Genomic DNA, 19,069 nt, shown 5'->3' with positions numbered 1-19,069 from the left:
CTTCTTGTGAGGGCCCAGAACTGGACACAGAATCTGAGGTGCAACTTCATCAGATTCAAGTACTGAATGACAGTGGTTTCCCTAGTACTGCTTGACATAATATTTTTTATACAGACCAGGATGCCACTGGTCTTTTTGGCCACCTGGGCACACTGCTGGCTCATGCCTCTGTTCTCCCTCATCCCTGTCCCAGTCCCTTGTTTCCACACATACTCTATTCCCAGCTCCACCCTGGCAATGCATCTGTGTAGGATACATTTCACAGGACTCCTCTTCAGAAAGTTAAGTAATTCTCAGATGAGGAAAGGCGTGGGTGGGAAACAGAATGTATCTTGGGGGAAGGCAGAAATGGGATGTGAACCAAAAAAGCCCGAAAAGCAGAACAGAGGCTGAGAAAGAGTGGTTCCTGTGAAGTCCTAGGACACTTAGCAGAACTAGGAGCCGAACTTAGCCCTTATCTAAGTTTTTTTCTAAGTTGCAGTATCCACTTCCAGTGTTGAGGTAACCCTTCCATATGAGAAAACACTGCTCCAAAGCTGCTAAGATTCCAGCCCAAATTCCTTAGCACACAGTGAGATGATGGTGAGCCTGTCTCAAAAGCATTTGCCAGCTTCAAAACCTCATCAAGTTTGCTTTCACTTTTCTAAAGCCATTCTGGGAAAATGAGCCTTTCAACCTGCTTAGGGCACCTTACCAAACCTGAGCCACTTTTCACTCCTGGCACAAACCAGAAGCCATTGCAGGGAAATGAAAAGTCAGACCAAGTGCAGCCCAGCACAGCTCCAGTGCAGGGAGCCCACTGCACTTCCTCATTCTCTTGTGTTCCACTGCACAGAAGCACCACACCTGCACTTTTGCTATATGGAATAAAAGTCATCCCTGACCTGACAGTAAACACAAAGCCTAACATTTTAAATAAACCCCTAGTCCTTAATAAATAAGATATCAGGAAATAAAGTTTTATTTATTTAATAAATAACAACAGCATGGATTGAATTCAAACATCTGAGAGAAAAATATTCATTTGTAAATGCTGAGCATTGCCCCAGCCATGTTACAAGGGCTGCAGATGGCACACTGTCAGCAATTTTTTTGAGATAAACTAGGGCAGAAAAATCTCTGCATTCACAAAGGGAAATGCAGCAAACTTTGAGAAACAGAGAGAACCTTTTGAGCTTTTCTAAATGGAAACAAAAAAGGTGAAGTGAGATGGCCTGGCTGTGGAAGAGAAACACTAACAGGCACCAGAATCCCTTTGTGGGTCTCCTTTAGCTTGAAAATCAGCAAAGGCAGGTGCTATGCCAAACCCACATCTTCCATTTGATCCACTCAACTTGAGCAGAGGTTTGAATAACAGAACAGCATAAGTAATTGGGGAAAATCTACAGTCAAAGACAAGGACTTGACTGCTCTTGTTCCTAAATCTCATGATAAACTTAAAAACCATGGGACTTCTGTTAAAAAATAAAAAGAATGAGCTCTATTTTTTAACATATTCTGATTTCTCGATTTGCAGGGTACATAAGCACTTCCAGTATTTTTCACTTTCAGTAATTTTCAAGTGCTTTAAACAGTGTTTTCAATTATTTCCCAACAATGCTGAAATGTGCCTTGAAATGTGTTTCTTAAGTGAAGGCTGAGATTATTGTTTAATCATAAATTTGGAAATGAGAGCTGGGACATCAGCACTTTTTTATATATTTTAGGTCCTGTTTTACAGGATATCAAATACTATGAAACTCATGATAAATACACCTTGGCAATGCAGCTCTGATGAAAAAAGAAACAGCAAACCTGTAGCTGTGTTGAAATTAGGCAAGATCAGGAAAGACCTTTCAACCTCTTCCAGCCCAGTACTAAGGATTTTGTAATACAAACCTGGCAGAGGGTCATGGCATTACCTAAGCAGAAAGATGCCAACAAAGCTGAAGGGAAACCAGTCTGTGGGTGAACCAGATCTGGCAGAAGACCAGCTGGCTCTCTGGAAAACTGGCTTAGACTTGACCCTTAACTCACACCCACTGAATTTTTTCTATTTTAAAGCTTGATTTCAAGTCCATGTTTATTGCATTAGCAACAGGCTACTGTACTGGCCTGCATCTTTAAGGCTACAGTACTGTTTGCAATCAGAGAGTATGAACATCACTGATAGTGGCACTTTGTGCCAGAGTTGTTGATTTGAACCGTAGGCAGGAGTTCTGCTAATAACACAGTATCAAACACAAAATAGTGCTTGTGCTTAGATTTACTTTTCAAGACAGAGTAGCTATACAAGGGACTGCTACTTTATTTCTCACATTTCAGGGTTCTGGTATGTGTTCAGCTGATGCCCTGAATAGTAATGCTTTAAGAAGATTAGAAAAGGCACAGAGCTGCCCACATGCTGAAAATAAAAAACTAAAACAAGTGCCTGTGGATCAGAGCCAACAGGCTTTTCTTTGTCCTTCTGAGCTCCATACCTGAACAACATTGATTTCAGTCTTACCAGCTTGTGAACCTTGGCCAAAATCAATGCAGTTCAGCCTTAATCAAGTCATGCATCTAAATATTTCTCAGGATCTCAGCTGGTATGTCTCTGCAAGGAATACTGGATAAGCTGGACATCAGGTTAGAAGAAATCAAGCAAAGAGTGTGCTAATGTACATGTGAATGGCCTAGGCAGCACATATTCTGTATGAACTTTCTTAAAACAGAAAAGCCCAGAAGTGGTTAGGCCATTGACTGGATGGTCACTGTACGTCACTTCCAATTGAAACAGTGTATTACCCTTTATCCTACTTGAAAAATCTGACTTAACCCCATGCAGACTTTACCTTAGGCTATCTTTAAATAATTTAAGAAGAGTAAAAGAAGTTTTTCTAAGCTTAGCATTAAAACCTTGTCATAGGGTAAACCCCAGTATACAAAACAATAAAAGTCACATCTACATTTTTGTAGAATGTGAGTTTTAGTTTACCTGCAGAGTCAAATTCCTCAGGTCTTGCCTAAACAAGACAAATCACCACACTGCAGAACCTGATCCCAAAGAGATCATCCCAAAACATGGAGAACAGATACAGGTGCAGAAGGGATCTCAGAGAAAAATGAGGGGAATGACAAGAACCAGAGTGAAAATAGTGAAAGAGATATGAAGCCACCTGAAGAATATGCCATTATGTAATTTCTTAAAATAAATGCATGTTCCTCTATCTTAGGAGATGAGATGACTAGGATAATTTAATACCAGCAAAGAATTGAGAAAGCTCCCCAAATAACTTTGAAAAGAAAAAAGCCAGCAGAGTACATCAAATACCATCCTTGAAAAGCAGAGGAGCTGCCAATTGAAGCAGAACCAACAGATAATGTTGATACAATTCTTTTAATCTGTGTTTGGAGCTCTTAACCTTTGATCAAAGAAAACAGAGATGAAAACTGAGGGAATAAGCTAACAATGAAGCATTAGTGGAAGGAGAAGATGGATCACAGATTAAGAAAGTGGCAGGAAAAGAATGAAAGCAAATAAATTCTCAACAAACTAATGAAAATGGGCACAACCTGTGGCCTCTGAACTCAAATTCTAGTTCTCCATGGTTGTGTGGTGCTGCATATAAGGTTTTGCTTCAGTTAATATAAACATATTGTCCAAACTACTTTAAAGGTTGAATTTACTTAAGACTGGTTTGAGTGCAGCCCTGTTAAAGTGAACAAACTTTTACTTGGAAATAGATATTCTCATCGCCAAAAGAAGATCCTGCTAGAATAAATTAAATTCAGATCATGATTTTACATGGAAAGTAAGATGTAATTAATTGCTGTTGATCAGGAATGAAATAGTTATTGAATTGTAACAGACTTGCAGTTGTTACACTGAACTGTGGCATCATCAAGAAGAATTTTTTCCCCAAGGATTTTATTTGCTGAATGTGCTGCACTGGGTTGGAAAAAGTCACCTACTCCAATGTATTTAATTACAATTCAGAGAGAGAATTAGATGAGACAAGACTGATGTGAACATCCTTCTGTACTGCTTAGAAATGCTAAACCTGAACCTTTTTAGCATCAAAACCTGCAGTTTGCTCTTTGGCTGGTTCGACATTACCTGTTTTCCAGGTGCCTCTGACATCTGCCTTTGCTGCAGATGGGAACTACAGCAAACACATCACAGACTGCACTCAACACTGCAGCACAGCAAACATTGCACTCACAGCCCAATAACCTGAGCCATCATTTGCATTATTTAACAAAGAAGACAAAAGGAAAAAGACTCTGACTAACTAAGTGCTATTTGGCAGGCACAGTAAATACATAGATCTCCATGACATTAATTTTAAATGGTGACTGAGAGTGCTTTGGTGCTCTGCACCCACTGCATACAGATATAGCACAGTCCCAGAATCACCAGCAAGAAATGCATATCATGGCTTCAGGTCATTACTTTTCCCTGTTAAACCAAACCAGCCCCCTGGTGCCCTGTCTGGTACAAATGAAGTGAATTTCTCAGCAATGGGGTGTGAACTTGGTGTGAACTGAGCATATGGTAACACTGCTTGCTCAGAGCCTAGGTGTATCCCTGCCACTGTTCCATCCAGCCTTTGTGCTCTGCCCAAACCCAATGGAATGAGTTTGACCAGGCTCCTATCAAGCCTTCCAAGATGTCCATTTCACCTTCTTTCCCCCTACACCATATTAAAAACTAAAAAGACTAAATATTATTAGCATAAAAGCATTAGCATCAACAGTGATATCTTCTAATCTATACTCATGGCTGCTGTCATTCCATCCCAAGTGCAGAATCCAGCATTTTAATTTCTAAAATTTCGTGCTACTAATCCCAGTCCAATGCTCCAGTCTATCTAGAAGTCTCTTGTCCCTGAAAAGAGTGAACAGCACCTCCCAGTTTGGTATTGTTAGTGAACTTGCTAATTGTACATTTATCTCCTGCATCCAGACCATTGATAAATGTACTGAACAGCACTGACCCTAGGACTGAACCCTGAGGATCACTGCTGGTGCCTGGTCTCCAGCCAGATGTAGCCCTATTCACTACAACCCCTTGAGCTCTGCCCTTCAGCCAGCTCACCTCCAGCACACCACAAACCCACTCATCCCACAGATGGGCATCTTGCCCAAAAGGATGTTGTGGAAGACAGTACCAAAAGCCTTATTAAAATCCAGAAAAATACACCTACCACGTCCCCTTTACCACCCTGCACGTGACCTTTCATAGAAGGAAATTAGCCTACTTAAATAGTATATGTGTGCACTTGTTCTCCACTTGCTGTGCCTGTTGATCTCATTATTTGAGTTAGATTTAAACAACTCTGCAAGTTGGATACAATCACTTGTACCACAACACTCAAATTCTATCTACATATTCAATAAAGTTAATAACATATTTCCATAACATGCTGTGTGAATATCTGGAAAGATAATGAGTTGTTGTTACACTTATGTGAGCTGAAAGTTTACAGCATAAATTTATTAATGAATTAAGCCTTTTGATCAAGCAAAAAGAAAGAAAGAGCAACAGACTGATACGTATTATTCTCCTGCTTGATCTATTAAAAAATTGATTCAGCCTTCAGTCTAATGCCTGGAAGACCATATCAAATAAACAGAGGGTAATAATGCAGTGTGGGATGAGCAGAAGTAAATATCAAAATATAAATGCTTCCACAGAGCCAAACACCCTGGCTAAAAAGGATGAGCCATGTAAGGCATACCTGAATTCCCACGCTGGAATTTTCCTTTATCTCCTTTTGTCAACAAGGGTCTTAGCCATAACAGAGAGCAAACTGCAGTGTGGTGCTGACACACTGCAGCATCTTGAAATGAACTTGTAAAAGTAGTCTAATGCCATTTGCCCAGAGCACAGCACCAAGGACTTGCAATTCTCACAATTCTGCTGTTAACTTAATTAAAAACTACAAAAAATCATCCACTGCTTCAGAGAAAGCTGTCACCAGAAAACAGACTATTTTCTACTATTGGTTCTCCCTTTCTGCTGAGACCCAGATCTTCCTACTAGAAAGCCTAATGCTGTTTGACACTCTTTTAGAGGAGAAGGAATTAGCCCATTCCACCATGATCAGGTACATTTCTGTATCCCAGCTAGCTTGCTCAGCATTTACTTGGGTGTTGATAGGTGTTTCTCTGTGGTGCACCATGCATGGTACAATGCAGTGTTCTTCACTCCACCCCTCATGTGATACTGTATTTTCTTGATTTCTGTATGGACAGTGAAAAAAACTTTTAGAAATTGAGATTGGTAGAGGATGGGAGAGGGAAAAGAAGATGACATCTGCCTCATTATAAGCATCAGCTTAGTGCAATGGCCATGGTCCCCCATTCAGCTATATATTTGAAAGCAGGAGCCAGTCTGAAATAGAATAAGCCCTTACAGGGAGAAGGACAGATGAAGTATATACTCTAAACTCATGTGCAGCCAACCTGGCAGTAGGAAGACAGCTGATGTTTTCTTTAAATGATGTATGAGCACACTGATGATGTAGGAACACTCCAATTAAAAACAAATCAGGAGGGAATATTCATCATGGGGCTCCGCTAAAGAAGCAGTTAATTGTCTGAAATCTTAAAAACTAAAGAGTGCATGAGTGGGCACAGGATAATAAACCTGAAGATAATTCCAAAAAATAATTACAACCACCTTTTCCTTAGGGAGCTGTCAGGCTGAAAGTACAGTGCAGAATCATCCATGTCATCTACCAAGCTTCACCTAGGCAGAGACCTTTAACTGATTCTTGCTTATTCCTTCAACTGAGGGAACAAATCCATCATTCTGTTTAGAGCATCATGCTCCAAAAAGCTGTTCAATCTGCAATTTGCATCTTGAAAGCTGTGCAAGGCAAAAAAAAAAAAAAAAAAAGTCTGAGTCATGCCAGAGAATGTTTCATAGCAAAAAGAAAGAGGGGAAAGAATGGGTGTAAGAAAGAGACCTACACAAATTAAGGGGATCTGAGGGAATAATACATCCACAGCAGAACTGAGATGCAAGTAGCCCCACAAAAAAAAAAAACTGTTGTAAGTCACCACTGGCATCATGCACAAATAAATGCAATGTCAACGAGAAGGCTGGAAGACCTCTCTAAATATGACAGATCAGATGAATCTCAGTGTGAGTGTGCTGGCTCCACATTCTGGCATTCTGTGCTTGCCCAGAGGGCTGATACCAAGGGCATCCTGCCTGGCTGCTCAGGGCTCTGCACAGATCCCTCCAGAGCCATCCAGCAGAATGGCAGCTTCCCAACCAGCACAACGCACCACGCATTACTGAGCTCCCTGTTCAGGTGGCCATTTCTTACCCATCAAAGATAGATTTCTCTCCTGGGAGTAAAAGCACATTACAATTCATGTGGCTAGCATACCCACCATGACTTTTGGTGCCAATTCAGGTACCACACGCAGCTGGTGTCCACGAGCTGGTTGTGAAAAGGACTTGGCTGTCTACAGTCTTGCTGAAGAGACAAGCTGCACTGGAGGTCTAGGCAAGTACCACCTTTTTCAGTCATTCTAGTTACAAGTTTTCTAGAAAGGCTACAGTCTTTCAGGACAGAGAGGGGGAAATAGTCTGCGGCCCCTAAATTACTAGGGATGCACTTTTCATCCATGGAATGCTGACTGATAAAGTACCGCAGGCAACACCCACGGTAAATGGACACCTTCCCCAGCTACCCCTCCACTGCAGAAAGGAGCAAAAATGTTCTTGAAGGATCAAAGTGTGACTTGGATTGAAATGCTTTATAGACACTGATCTAGGGAGCTGCCAAACATCTCACCAGTGACCAGATTTACAACAGTGCTAAGCCCCCAAAGACAGAGAAAGCAGCTTGACAGGTCACATTTTCGACAGTAAAAAGCAATTTGCTTTAACAAAGATCGAGTTATTCATGTGGAGGAGAGGGGCTTCAGCAAAATGAGCAATGCATGCTGGAAGTGGAAAGCTGGAAGGCAAATTCTCAGTAAATCAGGCAGTGGAAGGCTGGAAATTGGTTCTTAATCCTAACCACTGCTGTCTGGTGCACAGTCTGAACCAGACCACTAGTCTTGGGAACACCTGTAAAATCAAGTCCTGCAGGTGAAGATGCCTGAGAACCTTGTTGGGCTTTAAGGTTGGGGCCAACAGCATCTGAACATCTGTGTCCAGCAGTAGAAATTAGTCTGAATTTCCATGGAAAGTTCACAGACATAGAGAAATCAGGTGTGTCTGAAACAGCTGCTTGGTGGAGTTTGAAGGGATGTGCCAAGGCACTTAACTGGGCACTTGGATTTTGTGGTTTTTTTAACACACAATATGATTGTATGTGCATTTCCTACAGTAGTCCAAACAAAAGACACCAGACTCTGGGCTCTAAGCTCTTGATGCTGTTCATTTAAAGAACATCAGTCTGGAAAGTCTCAAGTCAGATGCTGAAGGTCAAGGCTAGATGTAACTTGACGATGTTGACGTAAAGCTGCTTGATATGGTAGCCAAGAAAATGTGATCCCTTTTTAGCTCCCTGTTCTCAAAACTTGCCTCTGTAGATAGCTAGTGACATATGGGCATAGTCACTGCTCTAGTTAGCACAGCTTCTCACAGAGCTTACAGAAACTTCTGAGTGGGGAGCAGTGTGACCTAAGACCCTTGTGCTGGCACTGGCACAGGCTAGTGGATTAGGCTAAATGCTCACAAGGCAACTCACAGTGCTCCACAGCTAATGATTTCTCATTAAATCATACTCTTCTATGGAGGAGGCTGCTATGTTTTTCTAAGGAGGTTTGCCTACTTTTAAACCATGGTGATTTAAAAGGGGTAACTCAATAATGACAATAATAAAGGCATGAGAACATGGTAAAGTCACTGCATTTTTGTAAGGCCAAACTATAAAGATATTTATAACAGTCAGTACCCTTATAATCTCCAAAACATAACCACAAACAACCATGAAATTAATATGCTTAGGCAACTGCTGGGCTTAATCCAGTGCAAGTTTAAATCAATGAAGGAATATCAGGGACACTGGACTGTGTCCAGAAGTGAGCAAATGAAGAGCAGAGGACAGAGAGTGGTGTTCCAGACAGCTTTCATACAGTAGACTAAGCATATCTGACACTGGCAGACCTTGCACAGGAATTCTCAATGGAAAATCCTCAGTAAGGCAGAAATTGCCTCATTTTTGAGCTATTCTTGGCATATTTTTCAATACTAAATCTTAAGTCCCAAAACCATAACTAAGGCTTTCCACAGGGCTTAGTGTGTTTACCATGAGTCAAGTTTAGTATAGTGTCATTCCCTTCTTTGTGACTCCTGTTAAATTGTTTCCACTCTCTCACCCCTGTGTTTTCAGTAAAGATGGGTTAGGCACAGACTAAAGGAAGCAAAAAATCTCAGTTGCCTGGCAGTAAAACACATGGATAGCTTCTGCAAACAGCTTGGATGTTTTGACTGCTTGAGTGGTGAAGGCCTGTACTTGGGCTGTTTCAAACAGGACTGAACAGGAGAAAACCTTCATAATTCTTTGTTTGCCACTGATTCTCAGCAGAGTATGTCTCCTGAGATTTCTCTACTTCCATGGATGTGTTTAGTAGGCATTGAATAAAGAACATCTACCCCTGAATCTCCTAAGGATGTCAAAAATATTTTTCTCTCTCTCTCTGCCTTGGTCCTTGTGTGCAATCCCTGCTTGTGACTAGCTGGGAGACATTCCTCATGCATATCTACATGCTTCTGACATGCTCTTCTCCTAACTCTTTCCTGGATAATAAAGACTATCCCAGCTTGACAAACCAACTCTCAAGGAATCCAGAAGGTTTTAGATCTTTGTCCACATGGGCACAGAATACGAAGTTGATAATTTAAGGGAGTTGCCATGATTGAGACACATGCATGGAGCATAAGATGAGTTCTTGCTTGACTTAGAGAGGTAGTGGTATGATGCATTCACAGATACACACAGAGGGCAAGGTTCACTCTGGCTTCAGCATCAGAGAACCACTGCTTCTTTCACTCTTTGTCTGTCTTCCTCTAACAGATAAGCAACACCCAGGTAGACAATAAATGAGATACTCATTGCACTGGGAGAACCCAAGCAATATGAAAGTATGTCAAAGGATGCTGATTTAATGAACACAATAATGATAAATATTATGTGCATAGACAGAGGGAAATGGCCCAGTGTAGTGGTGAAGTGCTGTGCAGATATGAAACAATGTGGTTGCCAACTGAGAAATGTGGCAAATGTATTAGCTGTAAGAGTTATATGCCTTCCAATATTATCTTAACATAAACTATTAATTTTCCCTTCTTTCCCTCTAACCTGGTTAATAAGGCTGATAAATATTTATTAGGTAACATAAAATATGCACAACACTGCCTTTAACAGTGTGCTTGTCAGAGAAACCACACATTAAAAAAAGAAACAGCTTATGAAACTTTGTTAAAACACATTCATCTGGGCCCAAGCAATGTCTATTGCTATGCACGCATATTTCCCCCAAGAAAGTGTGACTAGCTATTCAATATGCTTATTTTAATGATAACTATAGTAAAGCCCCAGTAAACCTGGAGAAATGTCTTTCTTTTTTAAAGATCAGGTTGAGTGTACTAAATGTAAGAGGATGCTGTGTGTACATGGAGTGAAACCTGCAAAAGATGTAAGACATCTGCCAGAATTTATGGTGCCCATGAACTCAGTAAATTGTTGGTCTTGAACAATTATAAATTTTCTTTTTTTGATAATTGGAACTAGATGCATGAGCTCCATTTTTACACAGGGTCACTGCAGGAGAAAAGCTACAGACTATCAGCTGATGTGCACACTCATCAGGGACTAAGAGCAGTCAGGGCACATTTCGCCAGTCTGCAGCCAGTGTTAGGCTGCTAGCTAAGGAGAAGTCTGTAGTAGAGACAATGAAGGCAGACACCTCTTCCTTTGGGAAGCACCAGATCAACACAGCCTCTCCTGTAATAAATACATTGCTCACAGATGAGAAGTTCAGGTGCCATTGAACTTGAATTTGAACAGAGACCAGATAAAGATTCACACACAGACCACAGCTCCGGTGCCACAAGACATGGAGTCAGCCACCCTCTCTCCTCTCTGAATCTCTGAATAGGTTCCAAACCTTGATTCTCTGGCTTCAGCTCTGTATGCTTTCTTCATTATAATCAGCTTGACAATGCAGGGGAAAATGGCAGGGGGATTTGTTTTCACTGTACATGGACTCCCTCCTCACCTGTTACATGATTAGGCAGTTACATAAGTGGCCCAAGATGTCACATTCCTCACCCGGGCACTGACCCTTGAAATAAACCAGCAACATGACTCTGAGTAGCTGCAGGATCTATTTGTGAGAGGATTTGCTGAGCAGGGCTGCAGTATAGAGTGTTCTTTCCATCTTCATGACTGTGTTCATTGGTGGATCGTCATTTGCAGGCAGAGGCATTCAGACAGCCATGATGCTGAGAGTTTCCATGTTCCCTTCCAAAACTGGATGCATATCAATGGGATACCAGAAATGTTTCCCTCATCTTCCTTTTTCCAGGTAAAAGGGAAAAGGGCAATCAATCACAAGTGCACCAGCATGGTTACTTGTTTAAAAACAAGCAGATGACCTTGAATAAGATTTTCTCTCCCATCCCTCTCTTCACACTGGCTATCTGATCCAGAGCCCACGGAAATCGGTGAAAACTTTTAACCCAGACTTCAAAGGGCTCTACAATCAGCCCTTTTTCATCTACCCCTTTCAACCATACCCAGTGTTTTATGCAACACGGTGTATTCAATAAATGTGGTGGCATTCCTCAACAGACCACAAAGCATTTTGCAGTCATTAACACATGGTAGCAGAAGCAAATATTATTGAATGGCTGATTTTACAGTCCTGAAAATGAATCTAAATGAGGAGAAAGGATTTATCAAGAATCACACTGAGTCAGCACCATGACTGCAAAAGAAATCCCGCTCTCTTCACTCTAAGGAATGCTCCATCTCCTTGCATACTGGATTCATGTTGAAAAGTCTGTGAAGGCAACAGGTAGTGAACACCATCCCTGCTTCTCATGGCACCTTCCTGAGGGTGATTCTCACATGTTGTCCTCTAACACACTATCAGAGCACGTTGTCCAGTTCTCAGAAAGGGCAAAGCACCAGAGCAAGGCTGATGGCAATGCCAGTGGGCCATCCAATGATCCCCCAAGGGATACCTGCCTCCATGCTATGGGTCATCCAAGCATAACTGTACAAATTCACACAACCAGAAACAGCGCTTGTTTAGAGATTATGTGTTCCACAAACTAATGCCCTGTTTTTCCTGTGCACTATAGGCTTGCAGATCTCCACAACAGAACTCACCACTTGGTTTTGGCCACAAAAAATAAAGCTTTTCATCTTTTTAATTTTTTAAAAATTTTTTTTTTTCATTTTCAACAAATGTAAAGAAATTATTATGTACATTGTTACTAATCCTTATTAGGATAAAGCTCCCTGATTTCTCCTAATCAATGATAAAGCTCTGATCTGCAATTACAATTTATTCCCTGTCTCTACTGAAGGTGAGTTTATATGAAATCTCATTACACATCAATTTGCACTGTGCTCCAGTTTCTCATGAGATATTGGATCTAACTAGTCTAGTATATTATTTCCCAGAACAGGAATGAGAGAAAGGGAAGGGCAGGTATTGGGTTATCTGAGGGGCATCACTTAAGCTGTGTGACATGATATCTTGCAGCTGTTTCAATGGATGGTCTCTCTTGCACTTTTCAAAGACAAATGATACACCAAACAGTCAAATTGCTGCTCACTCTATTCTAGTTTACAGGAAGTTTGGGATTTAGGGAAAGGCAGGACATAGGGGATTTGGAAGTTGGCTATAAGTCCTGAACTTAGAGTTCCAAGCCCATCTAGAACCCAATGCAAAGCTCTGGGAAAACACAAGCTCTCATTCTGAAGAAGCTTACAGAGCTATATGGCTGTACCAGAAGTCTCTACCTTTCTGTTTTTGCTCATATGTGAATGCTATGAGCTCTCCAGCACAGGAACTACATTTTCAACATTCTTGTCTTTCATTTATTTACTTGTGCTTAATCCAATCCATGACCAATTCCTCCTGAGACTGCCAAGGGTGATCACAGTCCATTTAGAAATAACCCACATATATTTCAACTTAGCACATTTGGTAGCATCATATTCAGTTGGAAGGATTATTTATCTCCAAAATGTAACATTTAACATTGATACTTGTTTCTTGAAAGGTTGCAAGAATAAAAAGTACATAGGAAATAATATGTAAACTTGACATAAACTCCTATAAACACAGCTGCTTCACCTTATCACACATTCCCCAGCCCATGAGGCTTTTGGATTGACTAAATCAGGACTCCCTAATGTTCACAGGCCTGAACAAGTAAGCATAATGCTATTAGCTAAAAATAAGTCCACCATACAGCTGAAAAAGAGAAATATTTTCCCTGCTTTCCTTAGTACATAAAGACAAAAACTGGCTCTCAGTTGAACTGAGCTCACAGGTCAGCAGACTGGCAGTACAATCAGCAGCTGACAATGACAGTGCAGCTATCTGGTTTAGTTAACAGCAGCCAGGGCAGATTATGCAGCTGGCAACAGGAAGAATCATTTTCTTCTCATCATGTTTCCCTTTCTGAATCTCATCAGCTACAGAACAACTTACTTACTTCTTTCAGATCAAAGTAGCTTTATTAAATAAAGCTGACACCTTACAAGGTAAAAGTTTCCAGTGTTGGTCTTAAATGAAACTATGCCTATTAACTTCAGATTTAGGTTTTAAGGACAGGAAACCAACACTAGAGCCAATGTCAAGGCAGTCTTTTAAAGAATATGCATTGGCATGCAAAAACACACAATCCACATGCTGCCACCAGAAACATTTTCCTTCAAAATAAAAAGAAATGAGAACAGTAAACACCAGATTCTTAGAATGAAGAAATTATAAGATGCTTTGGATTAGTCACTCTCTTTTCGTGAACCTTGCAGTATTTTTACTTCAGATACAAAAAAGTAGCCAACAGAGAAGGTATTTGTACAAATTTTTCACCAGTAGGGATCTCCAAGACAGTATTAGGTCAGTCACCTTGCAGTGAATATTGAGAAAATCCTCTCTTCCTCCTTTCTGCTGTGACTAAGAAAGCTATCTTAGCTACATGTGTTGATAATGAAGATAGAAAATGTGTAGCTTTGTGATATATTCTTGTTTTTACATATTCAACTCCTATATCTTGAGACTTTCACATTTTGGGAGCCAACCCAGCAATTTAATTTGTAAAAACACCTTCCAATAATGCTTCAGCCTAATTAGACTGGGAAAGTCACTGCCTGGAAAACGTATATTGCAGTCATATGGCCTCTTAAATTCATATGGAATTTTAAAATGCCTTGTTCTGTGAGTCAGGGGAAGCTGTCCCTAGCCTTCAGCTGTTAGGAAAAGCAATTACTCCTACCTCAGGTACTGCTGCTAGTGGCCAAGCAGGTCATTAAAAATAGCTAATGGCTTAGTCAGCCACCAAACCTTGTCACTTGCCCCATGCATCCTATTACATTCTCTCAGCACACTAGAATTAAATGTAATTAGCTTATGACAATCAATCACATCCTTTCATCAAGGAAGAAAATTAGGGGAATAATTGGGTAAAAGATGATTTATAAGGCCTTTTCTGACACAGAAGCAAAGGATAGTTTTTACATCATAACAACATCAAATCTTTACAATATAACCTAAATTTCTGCCAAGCCATAATTCTCACTTGGACATTTCTCACATTATTACAGGTTTAGAAAAGGGAGAGATAAATTATAAAAGTGTGTGGGTGTGTGTAGATACACAAGGGAATAGTCACTCCGTTTTTTTCCTAGACATAATAAATCTTTGTATAAAACAGTAGGTTGGAATGATTTTCAGTTAAGAATTTATCTCATGAAACTGGAAACTGTTGTTAGCAAAATTACCCTTAAGCCATATTTTTTCTGGTACCTGTGGACTCCTTTTTGTCCTTTCTATCTTCTCTTTCACTGTAAAGGTTCCAACCTTCTTGATGATTCTATAATGACAAAAAAGCATGTATAAAAGGGATGAGAAACAAAACAAAGATGGCATGAAAAACAAATTGCGCAAAAAGTAGTCACAGCTACTATTACTGCACAAACTAAAATTAAACTGAGGGAAAGCACTTGCAGAGATGTGGACAGAACAGGGAGTTAACCTATCTGAGATGATAAGTGATTTGCTGTGGCTGTGCACTGATAACATTTCAGGTCTACATGGCTGATCTAAATCTGGCCCAGTTCACAGTGATCAACAGCTGGTACAATCTATTGTGATGTTTGTTGGCTGTAGAAACCAGCTGATGGTTTAAATCTAATTCTTCTCAGAGGGCAGAAGTTGGTAGTGAAAGGATGCTGCCCAGCAAGCTCAGAAGACCAATGGTTATTTGCCCAAGCAAAACCTTTCCTGCTTATTTGTTCTCATCACAGCTTAAGGGGAAGCCTGACTGAACAACTGAACACTGCAGAGCCACATCTGACTATTATTTGTGTATTGAAACTGTATAATGTACCTTCCTTCCCAGTCAGACAATAAGAATACAAATAAAGAGAATAAACATAAAAAATTTCTAATCAACTCAGAGGCCATTTTTTCTGTCCCTGAGAGGAAATTCACTAGATATGGTGCTTTCTCACACAACATTTATAGCGTTTCATTAAGACCAGATGAAACACAAAGTCTCTAAAACTAGGATAAAATTCCCTTCATTCCCCAAATGCTGGCTTTGCAAACTCAAGCACACATACAGCAGCAAATTAAGTCTTTCTTCTGACACCAATCAGTGCAGTCTGCAGTCCTGCATGATGTGACACAGCCACAGATCCCTCTCTCTTTAGATGGGTTCATGTCATGGCTGTCCATTAACCTCTGAATCTGATAGACTGCCATCATAGGGTTAAATCCCACTTAATATTTTGCTAACTGCATGGGAAGCACATAATATTCAGTTCTCTCTCTTATGAAGAAGTCTATTTGGAGAGCTAGAAGGAAGTACAATCTGTAAATATTTATACTGTTTGTCAAAACTACAATGCACAAGGGACTCAGAATGCATCCCACGAGCCAGCCTGCACACTGAAGTAGCTCCCTATGTTCACTTGCCAGAGAAGAATGGCTCCCTCACACCCCTGCACCACTCAGCCAGAACCTGCTGAAGAAGCCAGCCAGAGAACCAGCCTTACTACCCAGCAAAGGCAGGTAAGAAAAGGTTTTATCAGGCATTTCAGCTGAAAATCACCTGCTCGGCATTCATATCCAGGACCTTTCAACAGTGTCCTGATTGATGCTACCATGGCTAATACACAAAGGGTAGGCAGCCAGTTCAGTTTCATTATTATATCCTCACATAATGAAACTGATATGAAAAGCAACCACCTCTCTTACTTCATAGTTTAGTGCCCATCCTGCCTCAAATAGGAGAGTGCCCAAGGAAAAAAAGACAGAAGTGAAACATATACTTTGCATATGACACTGGATCAGCAATGAACACCCCAGCCTATGGAAAGCTAGAATAATGACAAAAAATGTTTTCTCTCGTTATCAATTTGGGAAAATTGTATATTGGAATTTTAGAGGGGAATGTACACAAAAGTAGCTGTTAACAAGGTGCTGACAAATCACTGTAAGGTGCAAATCAACCCCTGCCACTACTGTGGACTGCTGCTTCTAGGAATTGCTGTTGCAGTGCTGTAAGGCTACACAGAGCGGTCAAGAAAAGTACAAAAGCTTACACATCACAGCATAAAAGACATGTTCAAGTGGAAATTTAAAGAAAAGATGAAAGAAAGCTCCAAATGTTTCTACAGTCTGCTGATATTGCTTTGTAATTTGTAATTCAGATTGATCTTCAACTGAGAAACTAACATTAAAACTTGCTGTTGTAACCAATTTGCATTAGAAATGTAGAGTAAAACAATTAAGTCTTCTAGTACTTAATGAAAGTAGCTCCACTCCAGGTAACTTTGCACCTTCTTTGCTTCTCAGATCTTTCATACCACTCCTTATGATCCATTCCAAATGATTCTCATCAAGAGTTAAATTCAGGAAGTTTTTATGGAACAAGCACAGGAGCACAGATTGTGTGTCACAGGTTTCCAAACTTCTCAACAAGCTCATATTCTCAGGTTGGAAGTGGCTCCCCAACTATTTGTAGGTGCCTTCCTCTAGAAAAGCAGTGAACTGTGCCAGATCTGTGTGCCAGAGCAGAAGTTTCCAGGGCAGAAGCTGGACAGAGCAGCAAGGACTATGCCTGTGGCACAGAGGGGAAGCCTGCAGCCTTCATACAGAGAGCTCAGCACCTGCTGCCTACCACTCTCTGCCTTCAGTCATATTTCTGTGTCTCCCCAGCTTTTCCATGAGTCTCCTCCAAAAGCTGAAGCAGCAGTAACACATGCAGGTACTGCTGTGCCCTGTCTGGAATGCAGCTGGCCTTACTGGCTTCGTTCTGCCAGTTAGCCAGAGAGTATTTGCATTTTCAAGCTGTCACCCACAGTGACCTCATGGAAAGAACAAGTATTATCCAGTACTACTCAATAGCATTAATCATAATACAAATCCTGTTCTTGGGCTTATTTGCTTCATCCCAGGCTTGTACCAGTGCCTGACTCACATTTAACCACAAATTCCCACTCTTCTTCACCACTGAAGAGTAATTTGATGGACACTGGGGATACCACCAGCAGGACAGCTTCTCAAGCCAGTTGGCATGTCAAGAGCTACTGATTTTATTAGTGCCTCTAGCAACTTACAAAGGACAGTCTCTAGGGTTTTGCAGCAGGAATGCAACTCCCAGAGCTGCTGCTACCCTGGCTGCCTTGTAGTGTTCTTGGAACCAGTTCTGGGGCTGAAGGATGGCAAAATGACACCAGGCACAGCTCCAGCACAAAAAGAGGCAGCAGAGGTTTGTCTCCACACCACAGGCAGGCTGGAAAAATGAGTCACCTGCAGAACCAACCTCCTGTATCCTACAAGTAAAGTGAATTGCCTGCTTGGTTTCCTGGATATTTTAGTTTGTTTCTTTCCTGAACATTGTTCTAAGATCAGATGAGGCTAATTCTACAGGCTCATACATAGCTCAAACTAACACTCAAATATATTCATGAAGAAAAACAAAACTCTACTTGCAAGCTTGGCATTTTCTGATGGCAACAGCTTACTTGCTACTTTTGGAGTTACAGCTGGACACAGCTGTTAGTGATCAAGTGCTGCAGAACACTCAGCAGCCACTCAGCTCTTCACGTGCCTTTTCTGTGTTTTGCAGTTATTTTGTTCCTTGCTAGGCTGGTCTTGTGGCTCACATGTTGCTATAACACAAGTAATCTGCTCTGGGTGCTTGGTGGATGTTGCATAGGTCAATATGACATGGCTTGGCACTGGGGGACAATACAAATAATGGGAAAACATCCAAACCTGACCTACAAATTTAAGGGACACCTTCACAATCATATTCCTTCTATCAAATAGGATTTATATGTGAGCATTCATAACCTCACCATTGCCAGAGGGGGACAACAATAAGCACTTCAGCTTAACCTCACATCTTAAATTTAAATATATATATCTCAGCATGATCTAGACTTGCAATATCAGAAACCTTGGCTGGAGGCAAGAGAGTGGAAAAACTCTCAAATCATGAACTCAAAACAAAACTGAGCCTTTAAAGAGAAAGAAGAGCTCTTAAACAAGCATGGCAGTACCATATTTGGTTTTTTATGCAGGAAAAATGAGAGGACAGCCAGAAAACTCAGATGGATTTTCTTCTCTGTCAAACCAAACTAGCCTGCAGATTAATAACTAAAACAATTATTTTTCTAGCATCCTTCTCTTCATTAAATGCACACTAATTGTGCAATTGTTGCACCAATGCTGGTTCTTACTTCTTTGATCTGGTAGTACAGATTGTCAGCAGAGACTTTTGCCAGATTTATTCATTGCCTTCAGTAACTGAATTCATTTCATATCGTGCTTACATAAAGAAAACTTCCTCAAATCCTGATGGTAGCTTACAAAAAGTGAT

This window comes from Oenanthe melanoleuca, chromosome 1 (genome assembly GCF_029582105.1).
Source record: "Oenanthe melanoleuca isolate GR-GAL-2019-014 chromosome 1, OMel1.0, whole genome shotgun sequence".
NCBI lineage: Eukaryota > Metazoa > Chordata > Aves > Passeriformes > Muscicapidae > Oenanthe > Oenanthe melanoleuca.
Note: the sequence above shows the minus strand (reverse complement) of the source record.